The following is an 8,937-nucleotide window of genomic DNA, read 5'->3' as shown; positions in this document are numbered from 1 at the left end:
ATCTCTTATATTTATTGGAGGGAATAAATCAGTTATGAAATCTTCTTCTTCGCTTTAATTACGAGTCGCAACCACTTGGAGCATTATCGCCTGTGACATCACATGCGCGAGCCAGAATGGGATTTGGGATTTGTAGTCTTTGTAGTCGCGTATTTTTCATAGTCTTATATTTCAACAGTTTTACGACAAAATGTGACTTTTTTGACATGGAAATGATTGTTTAAGATTGACAAACATCATATGTGTAGTTCGTGGCACAATTCAAACGGGATCAAAAGATACGTTTTCTCTCTCCATTGAATTCAATGTATAATTTTTCGCTTCCGGGGTCCCATGGACCGGAAGTAAATGGGCGTGACTTCGCCTCTCTATAGTAGCGTCTCGCTGCGGGAAACACACTTTGTCAGCGCTGTCATCTGCCGGTGCGTTAACTGAGTGTTGGATTTTGGAAAACTGATTTTGAGTTGTCTCATCATGTCAGTTAGGGTATAAGGGAAAAACTAGGGGACTGTACTTCCTCTTGATACCGTCGGTTATTTACAAAAAACACCTAAATATAGCCTACTTGTTGTTATTGTGCTTCTGTCTTTCTGTGTCTTTTCATCTGTGAACTTCCTCAACGGGGCCGGTCGCTCTCTGCCTCTCACGGGTGAACAGTTAAATGTCCCGCTTCATTGTAGGATTTCTGCCATGTCTCTACCACTTTAGTTTGACCATCTCTGTTATTAAGTTATGGAATAGGCCTACTAAATAAATAAGTAATTAGATACCTTACCGTTACTGCGCTCATAAAGAATGATAAGAATAAGAATAATGCGTATTGAACTGGTTTCATTAATTAGTGAGTTTATTTACACTAATTAGGTAGAAGCCCTATTTTATCAGAATGTCTGCAGAGCAGTTACAAAGGTCAAACTACATTGAAACAGGATTGTCCCCATTTTGTCTTTAATAGTTACTAACATTAGATATTTTAATGAGATATGGACCGCAAAACAAAAAATGTCCCTGGTTTTCATTTTTTAAATCAAGTCACCGAATGCAAGTAGTCGCCTTAGCTTATTTTGTTATGAGATGTGAATGACTGTTCAATTTAGTTGATGTAATAATCGTTTGGTTTCTTTTACATTTAAAAAGTTACAATTTTCAAAAGGTCTTATGTTTTTTTTCGGGGGGAGGCCCTTTTTCCAGTTGAGAGCAATAGCCCCTCCAAATGTCTGTGCACGTCCCTGTACCCTACCTTTAACTATTTTTAGGGTGCAGCTATATGTTTTATTTATTTCAAAGTGGGCCCATTTTAATTATATTTGCTTTCCTTCAAATGTGCAGAGGACTCCCCAAGTGCTGTGTTTAATTTATTTTAAAGTAGGCCTGTGTATTTAATTTTAATTCTCCTTATAAGAGTTCTTTGTTTCTTATTAGAGGTTAACAGTTTTATATAATGTAATAAATAGCCTAATAAATAAAAAAACTGTAGTTTTTATCTGATATAACAATAAATACAACTTTATAAGCTATCAAGCTATGAAATATATTTTGCGGCTCCAGACAAAAAAAATGTGGGGAAAAAGGATCAAAATGGCTCTTTAGGTCAAAAAGGTTGCAGACCCCTGTGTTACACAGTGGGACGGATGGTTAAACCTTTTATATAATTGTTGCATGTTACATATAGTGTTGTGATTTTAATGTTGTGCGCTATATAGCGATGAACTCTTTTTATTTGCATGCTTGTTTAACCTCCTCAACTAACTGCCACAACAAAGACACAGACACTGCCGATTGACCAACCCAGTCTCATGGCATTTCGTGTTCACCAACACGATTTGTAATCTATTGATTCTTGTTCACCAACACGATTTTCCCCTTTTTTCGTGTTGCACAGCACGATTTTAAAAGCAATGTATTTCTATTGGTAGTCTCACGGCATTACGTGTTATAGGAAGACCGGAAGCTGTGTGGTTCATAAAAACATGTTCTTACTCAATAGCAAGCCACAATTATTGCTTTTATTTTAAATCGTATAATTTCTGACTTTTGTTGCCGTCTGTAAGGAAAATAAATGGGGCTCAGAGCCTCAGAATACTGAAATCTGTATTTTTTAAATCTTTTTTTCCTTCTAATTTGTTATTCTTTTCAAAATAACACACTGTTATTTACTCACAAATAACACACAATTATCATTGTTTTTATTTATTTGTTTAGTTCCATAATCTCTGGCTTTTTTGGCGTCTGTCAGGAACTGAATTTCAAAATAAAAATAACCGGAAACAGACGTAGGCATTTCGAGCGATTACCCAAGATCCTCAGCTATGGTTTAAACTCGGATGTTTTAGCCGCAATGCATGTTGGGATTTGGTGTTTATATGATATGAAATCAGAAAAACATTTTAAAAGAATAAAAGAATACTTAATTCCGAGTGTTCTTGCTTTCCTCTTTGAAAGTCATCACATAACGGAAGACCTTTGGAAAAACTGGAAGAAATGCCGCCGAAACTGAATACTTGACGTGGATCATAAATATATCAACAATTAAACAACATCTTCAATTTCTCTTCACACAATACGTCTCTTCGCAGTATCAATAGTAATTCGGCTGACTTTTACATTTGATCCAATTGGTAGATAGGTTATATTTACACCATAACGGTGCACAGCTGATATAAAAGGACTTGTAGTTTTTAAAGATATTACAGATTTTCTTTGAATATAAGAATGTAAATACTGAGTCTAAAATAGCATAGCAATATGCTGTAAAATTATGTGAAAATATGAATAAAACTACATCTTCAGATGTTGTACATACATAAGTGTCCTACACTAATAATAAAAAGTTATTATGGCTGTGTGTACCTTGTGTGCACCGCCTAGTGGTTAAAGCACGTTATTGAATTATTGCTTTTATGTGTTATATTTGATTAAAAAAATATTAAGAGTACATACTTTCATAGGGGGAAAGTAGAAGGTCTGTGATAGCAATATAGAATATAAAAAATCAAGAAGATACTGGAAGTGATCTCTACAATAAAACAGTTTAGTGCAGGATGTACAAAGATATTAATATGAGGATGTGCAAAACAGACAAATGAATTAACCTTTATTTAAACATCAAATAATACTTTAGATTAAGGTCTTCTTTTAAATAAGAAAAAAAGCTTTAGGGGTCTACAGATAAATATTAAGCCTGAAAAAGTACTTAACGTCTAATATATTGCTTTCCTGCAATGTTAACTATGTTGGAGCACTCATTTTAACTGATATTATACACATTAATTATTCTCTTATGTATGTAGATAGTATAAGAAATGTGCAGAATATGACAGTTTAATTGTGGAGGCATAGACACATATTGATAGATGTCTTGTAATGCGCTGTTGAGGAACCTGTGACCCAAGATTTTCATTCATTGCATATACCGTAGTTGTGTATATGATATGTCAATAACCTTTGAAAATCTTGAAAGGGATGTGCAAAATAGCCATTATACAGTCTTTAATTAACTATTAGTAGAGAATAACGAGTAATGAATATACTTTATTACTCGTTTCCATTCATGTCAATTGATTGTTGGCACTTGAAAATCACCTTCCCTGAATTTTACTCAGGTGTAACTAAAGTCTGATTTAAGGGTTGTTTATATTTCACATCATTAATCAGAATCTGCAAAGTAACTCAAATAAGTGTAGTGGAGTAAAAATACCAGGTTAACCTCTGTATTCTAGTGGAGTAGAATTACAAAGTAACAATTAGCTGTCATGTGGGTATATATTAATGCTGCGCATTATGGACACAAGCGATTTTCCCCCATGTATTAATTATATGTTTTACATTTGATAACACCAATGTCATGGCAACTTCTAATTGTGGGAAAAACAAAACCGTTCAGTAGAGACGTCCCATAGAACATTTTGCGAAACACAATAGCCAGCATGTGTAGTTCTGGGGGGGGGGGGGGGCGTTCGATTCCAGTTTTGGATAGTCTGGCATGGTTTCGTTCCATTTCAAACAGCTGTTTGTCGCTAGGCTAACCTTGGCGCACTGCCACTCCAACATCCAATCCCAGAGCTTGAAGATTAATCACGGGTACTGTAGTCCTAAATGATAGTTGGGGATTATGGGTAGTGTAGTGTCTTCGGCCATCCTAAACTTCTAGAGGCCTACGTCTGTTTCCGGTTATTTTTATTTTGAAATTCAGTTCCTGACGGACGTAAAAAGATCACGAGATTATCAAAATAAACCAATAAATAAAAACAAGAATAATTATGTGTTATTGTTGAGTAAATAACAGTGTGTTATTTTGAAAAGAATAACCAATTAGAACGAAAAAAAGATTTTAAAAATACAGATTTCACTATCCTGAGGCTCTCAGCCCAGTTTATTTTCCTTACAGACGGCAACAAAAGTCAGAAATTATACGATTTAAAATAAAAGCAATAATTGTGGCTTGATATTGAGTAAGAATATGTTTTTATGAACCACACAGCTTCCGGTCTTCCTATAACACGTAATGCCGTGAGACCACCAATAGAAATACATAGCTTTTAAAATCGTGCTGTGCAACACGAAAAAAAGGGTGAAATTGTGTTGGTGAACACGAATCAATAGATAAAAAATGGTGTTGGTGAACACGAAATGCCATGAGACTGGGTTGGATTGACACACCGGCACCCAGTGAAAATCAGCGATCTCATTCGCCAGTTGCCAAATCCACTCCCCCATAAATACGCAGACTACCTGCTAGACGGGAGTTATTCTTCTCTTGACAGTTGCTGCCTCATCTCGCCGCAGATCGGACCGGATCGGATCCCTCCTGCTCCTCCTCACCTCGCCGCAAATCGGACCGGATCGGATCCCTCCTGCTCCTCCTCACCTCGCCGCAGTTCGGACCGGACCGAATCCTTCCTTCCTGCTCCTCGCCAAGAACGGACCCCTGCAGTTCCTCTTCCTGTCGGCTGGACCAGACACATAGGCGGCGCGTGAGGCTCAGGTCTGGGAAGGCTAAATAACTTGTTTTAAGGCCCTGACACACCAGGCCGATTTCGGCCGTTTTCGTTAGTCGGAAGACAAAGCGTGTCCTGTCGCTCAAACTCAATTTGGTGTGTCCCGCACCGTCGGCCGTGACACGCCTTATTTGGACTGCCTGACCCGATGCATGGGGTTAGGCAGTCGGACCAAGCAATCACTCTGATTGGCTGTTCAGCTAGCGAATCAGTGCATGAGAAGCGAAACGGAAGTGAGGGACGTAAACAAACGATTTAAGAAGGCACACACAGACTGCTATTCATTTTCATCTCATCATGGCGATCTGGAATGACGGAAACGAATACCTGCTCATCACCTTGATCCAGGAGAGGCCAGCTCTGTACGACATCAAAGAGAAAAGGTACTCGAACCGAGTAGTGAAAACCGGACTCTGGCGAGAGATTGAAACGCAACTTGGTTTCTCGGGTAAGATGATATTTTTCATCAATTGAGCTCTTTAGCAGATACTGTTGGCTTTTTATTGTTTGCCAGCGTACAGTGACGTTAACGTGAAATGTAATTTGTTATTTCGACCTTGTGTTTTGTTGTTATCTTGTTGCTAGCTGTTGCTAGCTGTGCAGTTTGGCACTGCATATAGATATGAATTGGACATGCTAACTAGCCACAATGCTTACATCGTTTATTTGTGTGCTTCAGAGTAAGAGCTGAGGAACAAGTGGGATTCTCCGCGAACCCAGTACACCCGGTACAGGAAACTTGCCCCTTCAGGTAGTTGTGGAGCACAAAGGACTGGCAGACAGCAGTGGATCCTGACCAGGCTGCAGTTTTTAGAGCCCTACACAAGAAGGAAGGAGAGTACTTCGAACCTCACCATCACGGTAACTATTTTATTTGTTGAGTACAAATAGTGTTTCTTGCTTCTTTCATTTACAAAAACATTATTTTCATTCATTTGGTGGTTACAGTGGTAAATATAACAATAACAGAATAATATATATATTATTGTATTATAATTATTGATGTGCTCATCACCTTAATGTTGCAGCTGGTAAAGGAGGAGCTAATTTAAATTACATGATATACTGCTGGGTAGCTTATGAAATTCACCATGGGATCAATACTGCTTTTATCTTAACCTATAATAATACATGATAAAATATGTCTTGATTATATTTTGTAGTGTTCTGAATCTTAATATATATCCTTTATTTAACCAGGTAAAAGACTCATTGAGATTAAAATCTCTTTTCCAAGAGTGACCTGGCCAAGAAGGGCAGCATGTACAAAGTTACAACAGATAAAACACAGACATGACAGGCAGAAAAATACAGCTGTAAAACACAAATAAAATGGCACAATAGCCAGTCAATATGAGAAGTAAAACAAACTATTAAAAATCATTCAAAACGGGCAAAATTTAAAACGATTTTAGGATATACGAGCAGTTACATCTACCAATGGTGTCGTGTTCTCTGTCCTTTAAGATTGACCTGAATTACCCCATAGTGATTACATCTGAGTTTCAGCTCCTTCTGTACATTGTTCCAAGCTGTGTGGGCAGCATATCTAAAAGCTGTTTTACCCAGTTTTGTTCTCACTGTAGGGACCAGCATCTGAATAAAATCTTGGGAGCGCAGGCCATATAGACTTTCTCTTTGACACATATATGTGCAAATGTAGGAGGGAACCAACCCGAGCAGAGATTTATAAATAAAACCCAACCAATGGGAAAGTCTGCGAGCAGACAAAGATGGCCAATTAGCAGCAGCATATAAAGTGCAATGGTGTACTCGATATCCACATCCAGTGATAAATCGTAAGGCACAATGGTACACAGTATCCAAGCTCTTTAGGCATTGGTCAGTCAATCAATCTTCTCGAAGTATGTCTTTAGCATCTGAATAGAGCCATCACAATGTGTCTACAATGTACCTCTCACACTTGACCGCACCCCAAACTAATGGTGGCACACACATTTCAGGGTATTGTTTTGTTATGAATGCTTAGTAAACAGTTTTAAGAAGCCATGGTATTAAATCCAACTAACTGTGAATTTATTTAAAAAAAATTAAGGAACGTCCGGTGGCTGCATAATCAACCCCCGGTGGCACCAGCACAGCAGTGAAACCTCGACCAGCACCACCAAGGAGTCCTTCCACTTTGATGCTGAGCCCTGCACTCCCCTGGCAGAATCCACCATCTGCACCACACTGGCACCGCTCGGAGAGAGGTCAAGCACACTCAGCACTCGAAGGCCTCCGGCGAAGCGCAGGATGATGATACTAAATGAGATACTGTCTACCGCTGTTCATTGTTTAAGATTGAAATGTAAATGTGCAAGCCGGTTTTCTGCCCCTCTATTCACATGTAGCCTTTCATACGTGATGGTTTCTTCATTCTCAAACTGTTTTGGAGCAGAACTATAAAGTTGCAGGATTAGTCTCAAGTACCTCAATATAATTATAGTATGCCTGCTCTTTAAGTGCTCATTTCATCATTCATTCATGTATTTTATATTCTTCTAAAACTGAATCAAACCATAAACAAGGTGGCCTGTTGGGATTACTATATACAGTATATATATATATATATATATATGCATTATTTTATCCCACTTTATGCTTTGCTCTTGCTGCTTGTTTTACACAAATGTTATATCTTATTTCTTACTGATGTAAAGCACTTTGAACTGCAATCCCCTGTGTGAAAGGTGCTATACAAATAAAGTTATTATTATTCAGATGGATGTTTTTGCCCCTCTGTTCATTCTCCCATTATCCTCCTCAATCTGCCTAGAAGTATTTTAATTTTGTAACTGTTAGTATAACTAATGCTAGGGCTGCAACTGACAGTTATGTAGGCACATTGTTATTGTTTCTTATCGCTGTGTGATTAAAAGAATAAACACAAATAGCACGATAGGCAATGCAAAACTTTATTTCGTACCTTCATACACACAACACAAAATTAGAATGAGCTTTTATCAACGCCTACATGATGATAACCTGTCAACATGACAGGAAAATCCACATGACATTCGTACAGAGCGGGCAGAACCCAAATCTAGCTCCAGTGCCGCACGAAACATGTTTTCGATGGACGAGAGGGAAAATGGAACGCACACGCTATTTGTTGTTTGTTTATATCAAGTCAAGTCTGTTCTTCTTCTCTGTCTTCCGGTTGTTGCCTCTTTCGAATGACGAATACACACTACCGCCGCCTGCTGGTAAGGAGAGTTATTGCCACTCACGCACTGAAGTCTTTGCGGTGTGTTCCAGTGCGACACATGGCCAAGACGCAGGAGAACACGGCGACGCAACAGCCGGCGTCAAAACAAGTTCTGTGAATAAATACCTTTCTTGTGAAAATACTTGGTGACTAGCTGTCGACCTCTTTTATTATTTTCCTCTTGCTGACGTTTTTTCTTTTGTTTCTGTCAGTCTGTTCAAGCTGCAAGCTGCTGGTGCGCTGCTGTGCCGCCTAGTTATAGTTGAAAGTGGGGGTGCAAGATTAGTAACTGGCAGGCAAGGGGTGGTTTGGAGTGGGTCAGGCACGACCACCTCCACGGCAGAATTTTTTTAATTTAATGAACACCTGTACAGATGTAGCACTGAATTTCGGACTCCAGCTCACAGCTTCCTGCCTACGGCCTGCCAAAGACCAGTATAGAGGAATGTTAAGCCCTCCCACTATTTTCCAAGAGGGCGTTGCCAGATTTTCAATTTCAGGTTTTAACCAGGAGATGGCGCTTCATTCACAAATACAGAAAGACAAGTTTCATGGACTTTCAGTTGTTTTTTGAAGAGCATTTGAACACATCAATATTTTAGATCAACTAAAGTATATCTAATCTTGTAATTCAATAATATATAGTCTTTATATATTAAATAATCATAATTATAATGTAAATGTTTACATTACACTTCTTTATTTGTTATGCTCATACTTTAACCTTTA

At 38.3% G+C, this 8,937-nt stretch overlaps 1 long non-coding RNA gene across 1 annotated transcript; it reads left to right on the top strand.

Moving 5' to 3' along the window:
- Positions 1-4,735: 4,735 nt before the first annotated feature.
- Positions 4,736-7,720, top strand: LOC307028304. The gene is made up of 3 exons (XR_013804928.1): positions 4,736-5,445; positions 5,677-5,858; positions 7,054-7,720. It is a non-coding gene; the product is annotated as an uncharacterized lncRNA (long non-coding RNA).
- Positions 7,721-8,937: the final 1,217 nt, after the last annotated feature.

The sequence above is a fragment of the Notothenia rossii genome (genome assembly GCF_949606895.1).
Source record: "Notothenia rossii genome assembly, chromosome: 2".
Taxonomy (NCBI): Eukaryota; Metazoa; Chordata; class Actinopteri; order Perciformes; family Nototheniidae; genus Notothenia; species Notothenia rossii.
This window is presented reverse-complemented; position numbering and strand designations above follow the sequence as displayed.